The 10258-nt window shown below is 42.9% G+C and overlaps 1 non-coding gene across 1 annotated transcript; it reads left to right on the top strand.

The window, feature by feature from the left end:
- The first annotated feature begins 2684 nt into the window (after window positions 1–2684).
- LOC145393559 (5S ribosomal RNA) lies at window positions 2685–2803 on the top strand. Its single transcript, XR_013896202.1, has one exon. It is a non-coding gene; the product is annotated as a 5S ribosomal RNA (ribosomal RNA).
- Window positions 2804–10258: the final 7455 nt, after the last annotated feature.

Below are 10258 nucleotides of genomic sequence, written 5' to 3' on the forward strand. Positions count from 1 at the left end.
CTCTTGGCTGTCTTCAACCACTGTCTCTTCGTCGCACTGTTGCATCATTATCTCTTTTCTATCGCTACTTCAATGGTCACTGCTCCTCTGAACTGTCTGCTTGCATCCTTCCACCTCTACGACGGGCGCGTCGCATCCCTCTAGTAATGAACTCTCATCTCTTGTCAGTCCAGCTCTCTAATGCAAGAGTTAACCTTTACTCCCGATCCATCATTTATGCAACATGTCAACTCTGGAACTGTCTCCCTCTGACTTTATTTCCTACTTTTTATGATCTTCGGTCTTTCAAACGCAGTGTGTCCAGGCATCTAGAAATGAACGGATCTTGAATTTGGCTCTCTTTTGTATTGTCTTTGTTTTTTTCTTGGCAGGAACGGTTTGCGGGCTCCTGGCCTTTGGTTCCTTCTTCCATGGATAAAAGAAAAATACACCCTCTTTTATTTCCCTAAGTAAAGCAAGGGAGAGAGGGTATACAAGGTGACTCAGCCTACTAGAAAGGGAGACAAGTGATTTTATTCAGGAGGGGCGTCACTTAGTAAAAGAATAATTAATGGTGAAACTAACCCCTCTAACTCAAAAGGTCTCCCCCAAGCTAAAAAAAAAAAAAAAAAAAAAAGATCGTCAGGAGGTGGCAAGAATTATATGAAAAAAGATGTGCCCCAATTCAGTGGTTTAGGTTGAATATTCCCTGAGTCATCTACGTAAGAGATGGAGAAGAGGGTATATTGGGTGGGTCAGTCTGCACGAAAGGAACACGTTCCTTATTTTGCTGACTCAGGCTCCTATGACTCACATTCAGATGAATAAAATCGTCTGGCGTTAGCTGGAAGAGGGAGAGAATCATTAGGTCAAAGATTCCCTGTATTATCTCCCTAAGTAATGGACAGTATGTGATATAAGTCAGTCAGCCTACACTAAAGGAAAACATACGTAATTTCACACTTCCATGCTCCTATGACCCACTCTCGGATGAATCAAATCGTCTGACGTTAGCTGAAGTGAAATACTAAAGTTGCCGGAAATGAAGTAGTAAAGTTGCCCGAAGCGAAGGACTAAAGTTACCTGAAGGGAAGCACTAAATTTGCCCGAAATGAAGCACTGAAGTTACCCGCTGTGAAGTCCTAAAGATGCCCGAGAAAAAAGTACTGAAGCTATCCGAAGTGAAGTACTATATTTGCCTGAAACGAAGTACTGAAGCTGCTGAAGTGAAGTACTAAAGTTGCCTAAAACGAAGTACTAAAGTTGCCCCGACCATGAGAAGTTTAATTGTACCAACATAATCGTCAAGGGGTTGGATTCTCAGACATACGATCGATCTCCTGCCGTAAATTATATATATATATATATATATATATATATATATATATATTTACAGGAAGAAGTAGACAATGGAAGAATTTGCACACCTTTCCTTAATCTTCCTTCAGAAAACAGTTATAACCTGCTATGATTTTCGCATTGTAACTTAAGATTTATTCATGATGTTAGAACATGACAAAGAAGAAGATTCTACAGCCTCCCTGTCCCTCCTGGGTATCAAAGCCTGAGTTACGACGGGGAATCGATTGTAAGTGCGTTCGTGTATCCGGATTCAGGTTCACATGAATCACTGGCAGAGTAATAAAAATCGTATACATTGATGATGGACTATAAGCAGGTTGGTGGTAGCAAGAATATAAAAGAGCCATCGAGGCGAAGCAATTAAGTAAATGAGCTGCAACGCTTTTTTATCTTTTTTCTTTTTCTTTCTCTTTGACTCTCAGAAATGGAAGCTTGAACTTATTATTATTTACATGATAATGGTTAATCCCTACCTTCCTCACAGCTTATTCACTTCCTCTCTCTCTCTCTCTCTCTCTCTCAGACACACACACACACACACACACACACACACACACGAGTAAACCTGATTCGTTTTATGTAGCCTGAAGCCCGTGTCTTACTGTTTAATGAACCCCTATATTTTAACCCAACCAGTCTTGAACGAGGGGTGAGGGGGATGAAGGAGTTGAGGGATGATAGTGAGAGGTGAGAGAAATTGATGAGGAGAGGGTGGGGTAAGAAGTGGGGAGCTGATGAGAAAGGTGATATGTGATAAGGTGTGGGGTTGGGTTAGGGGAGGTGATGGAAGTGAGAAGTGAGGGGTGAAATGGGATGGGAGGAGGGATGGGGTAGGAGCTGAGGTGGAGAGAGCGGGTGGGGGTAAGCTAGGTGGGTGGGGGATAGAGGTGCCAGGGAATGAGGAAGTTGGGTTGGAGATGGAAGGGCGAGGAGAGAAAGGGGAGAAGCTGGGAAAGAAGGAGAGGACTTACAGGTAGGAGGGAGGAGGAAGGAAAAACAAAGGGATAGGAAGGAGGGAGGAGAGAGAAAGGCAAGGGGGTGATGGTAAGTGAGAGGGGAAAGACAAAATCTGGATGACGAGGAAGATCAGATGAAAGGGAAAGACTTGAGTTTCAATAAGAGGAAAAAAATGAAGTAGTTAATAAGAAGAATGATAACAGAGACTAGAAGAGAAGCAAAAGATGAAGAAAGGATTAAAACTGAAATTAATACAGTAGGCAAGGAGATCTGATAAAGGAAACATTTCTTCCTAAGCGATATGAATTTTTCATACTGCACCTTCATGTTGTCTTATTTGTTGTTTTTGTATTATCGGCATCGGTAACATACAAAACAATATCAAGGAGTACGGCCATACCACGTTGAGTATACCGTTTCCCGTCCGATCAGCGAAGTTAAGCAACTTTGGGTCTGGTTAGTACTTGGATGGGTGACCGCCTGGGAACACCAGATGCTGTTTGCATAACGTTCTCCCTACGTGTCAAGTGGGGTTGGTGGAGTATTAGTGCCCCTCCCTGTAAAACAATTAACTCTAAGCCTTTGGCCACCCCGTTTGGGATACATGGCATCTGGCAATGAATGAATGAATGAAAAATTAGATAAGATCTCTTTATCTATAAACTTACGTTGCTTCCCCCAAAGAAAGGGAGGCAGTCGAGACAGGACGACACACTCTCGATTTACACATCCACACAAACACATTCTTTCGCATCTTACCCCCAAGGGGAGAAAGGACAGAGCCTCACCGCACCACATTGTACGAGGGTCAACTGCGCAGTGCAATCAGCGACATCTGCAGCAGGGCCCGACGCAGAGCTGGTTTATCCCTGCCACATCATAATGAACCCATCCCATTACCCGCACCCAATCTGATCAGCTGATCAGACCAATGCTGGAGATTATCCCCTCAGGGCTGTGTTATCATTTATTCATTCACAGTTTCTCTCTAATCATTTCTATCACTCGCAGCCACTCTTCCATGCTCAACAGACATCCCTCTCGTATCCAACGCTCTCTTCACATTGTCCATCCATCCTAGTTGTGGTCTTCCTCTCAGCCTAACACCTTTCGCATCTGATCCAGGTATCTTCTTCTTAGGAGACTTTCTAACTCCTCTTGCATTGCCAAATATTGTGCATAATACACCTTTAGATATCGAAATATTCTGCTTATACATTATAGAAGATATTATGAACATGGCATATGCAGAAATAACGGGAACTGCACCGACGAGAACCCAGACCACAAGCACACAGGACTCACGAACCCGAGACTCCCCTTCCCTGGTCTCACACAGGCAGGCGGATAATTGATTGCAGTGCTCTTTATGACGCTCTCTGTGGCTACCTGCTTGCCCCCCAAGGGAGACAGAATGACAACCTTCCAGCACAATAAATGGCCTCTCCATCCGACCATCATACTGTCCTATATAACAGCCCAGTAAGAAAACATTCAACCATGCAGAGAAGCACACAGCCATATAGTCAGATATCCAACCAGCCTCTCAGCCAACCATTTAACAGACTATCCAGTAAATAAACTGTTACCAGCCATTCAACTTGCCGCCTATTCACCCAACCATCTCACCTAGTAACCTATTATAGTCAAACCAGAATATGAAGAGCTCTGAGGTGTGGCAGGTAAGAAAAGCGCATATGCCAAATATTTAAATCTTCAACTTTACATTGTCGAATGTTAAGATATTAACAATTTTATATTACCTTGATATACCCCATACATTATATAATTTATTAAAAAAAATCATGGTAACGATTTATTTTCTTTATAAGAATATAAACAACGACTCTATACAACATGTGACATCGTTGTTTAGGCCACGCTGCCACGTTTCCGGTGACCCGCGTGTTTAGGTCAGTCACGGCCAGTCACCTACCACCCACCATAGCTTGTATTTTTATACTATAATAGCCGATAATAGCCTTAATGGAACCAAAAGACTAAACGTAACTAGTACGGTAGCATATTTTTGGGGGAGTCATCCCATTCAAAATATTATAGAAAACGTTGGATACCGGGTGGTTTTGTTTTGGTAAAGATATGGCAGAGCTGTACTTAATCCTCCGCTCCACCCCAGAGCTCTTCATATTCTGGTTTGTCCCTCATCCAACCATTCAGCCAGCTATTCAACCAGTCTATTATTTTATCATCATAAACCACCCTCCATTGACTGTTCAGCGAGCTGGCTAACTACCGTACGAGTAAGATTCATTGCCATTCAACCAAATAAAATAGCCAACCAGCCCTTAACCAGTTAACCACCTACCCATCTCCACTACCATCCTGCGACTCATCCAGCCATTCACTCATGCAGCCGACCATACTACCATTTAGCCATAATATAGACTGTCAGCCACTCGTTCTAGCATTCAACCAGTCAGCCAACCAATACAGCCATCAGACCAAACAGATTACCAATCACTGATCTAACCCTTCATTTAGTCATCTATCAAACCAGCCAACCATTGAAGCATCCAGCCAAACAGATTTCTTTCCAAAATATAACTTCCATGTCACAGGCTTACTAATCCATCCATCAATCCATCCAACCATCCATTAAGTCAATCAGTCAGCCAGGCAGTAGTAGGAGATAATGAGCTGACAATCAAGCAGTTGTACAAATTCTGAACTATCTATCCAACCAACCATCCCATCAGTCGTCTACTCATTCATTCAATATACCATACAGTTATTCATCCATCCATCCATCCCAGCTTTCATCCACCCAGTTATTTATCCGTCCACCACTCATCCTCACACACACACACACACACACACACACACATACGCACACACACACACACACACACACACACACACACACATTCGAATATCCAAGAGTCCAAGGGTAAGGAAGGGTGGAACATGCATACCTCGTCCTCTTGGTCTGGATTTAAGTCTCTGAGGGAGCGGGGTGTGGGTGGCAGAAGAGCAGGTCGCGTGAGAGAGAGAGAGAGAGAGAGAGAGAGAGAGCATAAAGCTCTTCTAAACATGAAGGTTAATTGATATCTCGTCTTATTTTGTCTTCATTTCCTCACTGACCCCCTTCAGTCACTCTTCGCCTCAGTGGTGGACCACTTTATAATTACTGCTACTCTTGGTCATATCCTCTCAACCCTCTCCCTGTATGTTTCTCCATTATTGTGGGGCATGCAGCATCTGTCTGTTCTTATACTCTCACCCCCTATCTCCCACATCTTCATGCTCTCTTATTTCAACACACTTTCTTCAGATTTCTCTATTTCTTCTCTTTATACCTTTCAGCACTCTCTATTGCATTCCCCCTCTCTTTCTCACATGACCTCTTTACTTTATCTCACAAAAACTCTCCTCAAATTTCTCTTTTTCAATATCTCAAATTTGCCCCTCATTCTCTTTAATATTGTTTTCTTACCTTTTTCATTATTCTTTTCACTCTTTCTGTAATTTTTCTCTAACTTTGTATAATTTTCCTCCCACACTTTTCTAACGTGGTAATGTATGGAAGGCTTATAATGCCTTAAAGGAAGTCTTGGAAATCTCTCTCTCTCTCTCTCTCTCTCTCTCTCTCTCTCTCTCTCTCTCTCTCTCTCTCTCTTCAATCATTTTTAACACCGGAGATTGTTTTTCGTGGACATTAAAAAATGATCAGTCACGAGAGAGAGAGAGAGAGAGAGAGAGAGAGATGGCAGAGACAGGGATGAGAGGATAGATAAGAGGACATGAAGTAGTTAATAGACAAGCAAAAGGTAATCAGTTCTAAGCTATAAAGCTTGTCTTTAGTACCTTTTTTTTTTTTTTTTTTTTTAGGAATCCAAGAAACGGATTGTAAACCAAGATTCCTCAGCCCACACGAAAATCAATCGGGGAAAAAAAAAAAATGGTAAGAAATGACAGCCACTCTTTTACCACGTCACTAGAGTTTTTTTTTTTTTTTTTTTTTTTATGTGTCCGACTCTGGGCATAGGCTTCACAGCCTGCTATCAAGGCCCAGCAGTCCTCCTACATACCATATACCTCCACAAGTCTAGGGTCTAGGGGACGTAGGAGGTCTCGTGGTTAGCTGTACAGTATTCCAGATCAGTTTAACCATAGGAGGCCACCCTACGTCCCCGGCAATGTTTAGATTAGAGAAAATGTCACTGCTGCCTCTTAATACAGATCATGCACACCTCGCCTCTGACCGGAGGCCTCGTCCAACTATGTTACGGAGGAAAAGACGAACGAAAAATAATTATATTCTACCCCCGCTTAGTCTGCAGTAGGAAGCAGCATCGATTACCTCACGGTGCTGGGTTGGGCTTGTATCTTTCGTAATCGCCAGGGAGGAAAAACACGACTCATAACTTGGGAGCTGTGGTTTGGTACTGAAAGGGACAAAAACACTCCTACCATTTTACCTCTCCTTCTCACTTTCCTCTTCTGATTTATTTTAATTCCTAGGATGAGAGAGGCTTGGTATGTCTCTGCCCGTTGATGATACCATTTGTACGATATAGCAGGGAAGAGAGTGACGGACATACCCAGAGTAGGATGTAGGAGGAGTGGAATAGTTGACCAAATTTTGCGCATGGCTGTATTTGCCCAAGAGATTAGTGAAAGTTAGTGTTGCGTCCCAGGCTACCAAGTCCTAAAGATTTTTTTTTTTTCTATTTGTTTACAGCACCACTGAAGAAAAATGATTTTGCTTCACTTGACTGGAAATGTTTCCCAATATTTTTATACTCAATTTTACAGGTGAATTTTGAATTGTCTGTCATGAAGTACATTTTAATTGTCATAAAATGCCCTTGAAAAATTTTACATAGAGGCGTGGATGTAGTCTCCTTGTTAGTACCATCTTATAACTGAGCATATTTACTTTCTTTCAAACATGGCTCTTATGTTTAGCTTCTTACTTTAGGAAACCCTTCGAATAATCCTTCCCCGTGCCATTCAAGTTCACTCAGTGTAAACATAACAGCCGATCTGGGTGCGAATGATATTATTAAAACTGAACATTAATGGGCCAATTATAAAGAAAGCTCACTTATTGGCATTCTCATCCGTCTGTATACACTGATGACCTGAGAAGTTTCTTTTTCATTAGTATTATTTTTAGTTTTTTTTTTTTCTCTCTCGAATCGAATATGGATATGGTATACAGCATTCACTTATTCGGGTATTAAATAACACATTTTAAACCACTGAAATTAGTTACCTTGTTTGGAAATTTTAAATAGTCCACAATAATTCCCTTGACCTCAGACTCATGGGTCTTTATGAGGTGTGCATCCACTTTCCTGCACTGTTTTCTCAATATTAGACCTGATTTTTTGAAGCAGAATCCATCACATAAATTTTTAAGATAGCTGAAAACAGAGTAGAGCCTAACACCGAGCCTTGTGGTACACGACTATGGCAGTTTTTCAGGTTTGATCGTATTCCCATAACTACCAGTAAAACGACACTGACGGCGAGATACGAGCGAAACGTTTTAATCTGAAAACACTGATATATCGCCTTTACACCCCAAGGATGCCTGGAGTATATTAATGACTATCTACCTACCAAGTTTCATGCCTTTACGGCAAACTGTATGGCCTGTGGCCCTCGTCTGAAGATTTTCTACATGCTGCACTTGGCTCGTGTTACTTGCCACGTGCACCGCCGGGGTGTGATGAAACCTGTCAAAAAGAAATCTTAAGGAATGGGGTTCTCATATGGTGCAAACCACGCAGTGATCGGCCCTGTGGTTGCTGAGAAATAAACCGGGTCAGGCCGGGCCGGGTTGGACCGCTGATATGTGAGAAAATGCCACTACTTGACGAGAGACTCGCGAGGGCTTCGCCCTCGTTCGTAACAAGTCTTTAAATGAGTCCACCGAATCAATTATCCATCCACCGGAGAGAGAGAGAGAGAGAGAGAGAGAGAGAGAGAGAGAGAGAGAGAGAGAGAGAGAGAGAGTGTCTAGAAGAGATAGGGTGAGAGGAAAGGGGCGAATGGGAGTGTACAATGAGGAAGAGAGGCAAGGAGTGAGAATGATAGTGCGTATATGTGTGTTTTAGTGTGTGTGTGTGTGTGTGCAGAATAGGTCTAGTGTGGGGATATGTTTTTATGAGAGTGTGTGTAGGAGACAGTAAATTTGTGTGTGCATAGGAGTAAGTGTGTGTGGAACTGTGAGTATGGATGGGTGCGTGTGCGTATGCGTGAGTGCATGGATGACCGTATGCGTGCCAGAGGTGAAAGTAAGATCCCATTTGACGAGTAAGGGAACAAGGGGGTGCATTTCCAAGCGCAATTTCAGGCACCCACACTCCATGCTCTCCGCTAAGGCCCAGCTGTGTTAAAAAACCCATAATATTGCCTCTCTCTCTCTCTCTCTCTCTCTCTCTCTCTCTCTCTCTCAGAATAAGTACGACTCTAAACAGATCCAGTAAAATTGAAATTTCATTTTGCTTCACTTCACTTTTTATAACTCTCTCTCTCTCTCTCTCTCTCTCTCTCTCTCTCTCTCTCTCTCTCTCTCTCTCTCTCTCTCTCTCAAAATACCACGTTGCACCACATCAACGTGAGAGCAACAGCTGTGCTCATATGTGTTAAACCATTTTGCTAGGGTTACGAGAATGGGGGGAGGAGGGGAGTGGATGAAATGGGGGACAGGAGGTGCCGAAAAGGGAGAAGGGGAGGAGGGTACAGGGTTGTAATGGTGTGATTGGACAAGGTATTGAGGATGAGGAGGTGGAGAGGATAAGGAAGGGAGAGAGGGAGGTGGGAGGGAGAATGGTTATACAGTGGGATGTAAGAGAGGGTAATGCACTGATTGGACAAAGTGGTAGGAAAAGAGAGAGAGAGAGAGAGAGAGAGAGAGAATGTGTGTGTGTGTGTGTGTGTGTGTGTGTGTGTGTGTGTGTTTCATATATCACATCCCTGGCATAGATTAGACAGTCCCTTTCCTAAACACTCATCCCTGCACGCATGATACATCTTTACATGTTATCACTTAGATGCTAATAACGAAACGTCCATACTGAAACATAATTCGCGTACCTCATTCTGCATTTTTTCCATAATAAAATGCCGATGTGTTATTTGAAAGCTCAGTTAAGATTTTAAACAAAACTCAAAATCTCTAACCCGCCCCGTACCCAGCAGGTCATCAAACTCTAATTCCACGACCATTAGTCTGCTCTGCTGTAGTTCTTTCCCCTTAACTTGGTCCAGATTTTCGTCCTTTTACAGCATATTTCAAGTAGCTCAGCTGAAGAAAAAGACGGTGCTGCGATTCTACATCCTTTCCATTGCGCCTGTTAGTGACTACCATCATATTCTAGTGTTAAATCTGTTGCTACATCTCAGCAGAAAAGATGGAGAGTTTGCAAATTTAGGCCAATCTGAGGTGAAAAGAGTACAATGTTCAAATAATGGGATCCATTTATCATGCTATTTTCTTAATGTCACTTTGATTGGTACCATTCAAGCACTTCCTTTGTCCATCTCTATCACCAGGTACGAGCGTGCCATATGGGTGTGTGTGTGTGTGTGTGTGTGTGTGTGTGTGTGTGTGTGTGTGTGTGTGTGTGTGTGTGTGTGTTTCGGAAACTGCATGTGCGCTAAGATATCTGCATGCATGAGTAAGTGCGTGCACTGAGTGCATGTCAGAATTTGAGTGGGCTTCAAGATGTATGCATAAGCGCGTGCACTGTGAGTGTGTGTCAGAATCTGCGTGTGCGTGAGTATCTATGCATGCGTGAATAAGTGCGTGCGGTGTGAGTGTAAGCCGACCCAGTAACCAGGGCGAACCTGCAAGAGGCCACCTGACCCCTGAGCGATACCAGATGGAGATAAGTCGAGAGAGAGAGAGAGAGAGAGAGAGAGAGAGAGAGAGAGAGAGAGAGAGAGGAGGCTTAACTTCTCACTGTTGCATGCCTCTCCCCTACCT

Source organism: Coenobita brevimanus, chromosome 24, assembly GCF_032717465.1.
Source record: "Coenobita brevimanus isolate Jiangsu-jjx chromosome 24, ASM3271746v2, whole genome shotgun sequence".
NCBI classification, from domain to species: domain Eukaryota; kingdom Metazoa; phylum Arthropoda; class Malacostraca; order Decapoda; family Coenobitidae; genus Coenobita; species Coenobita brevimanus.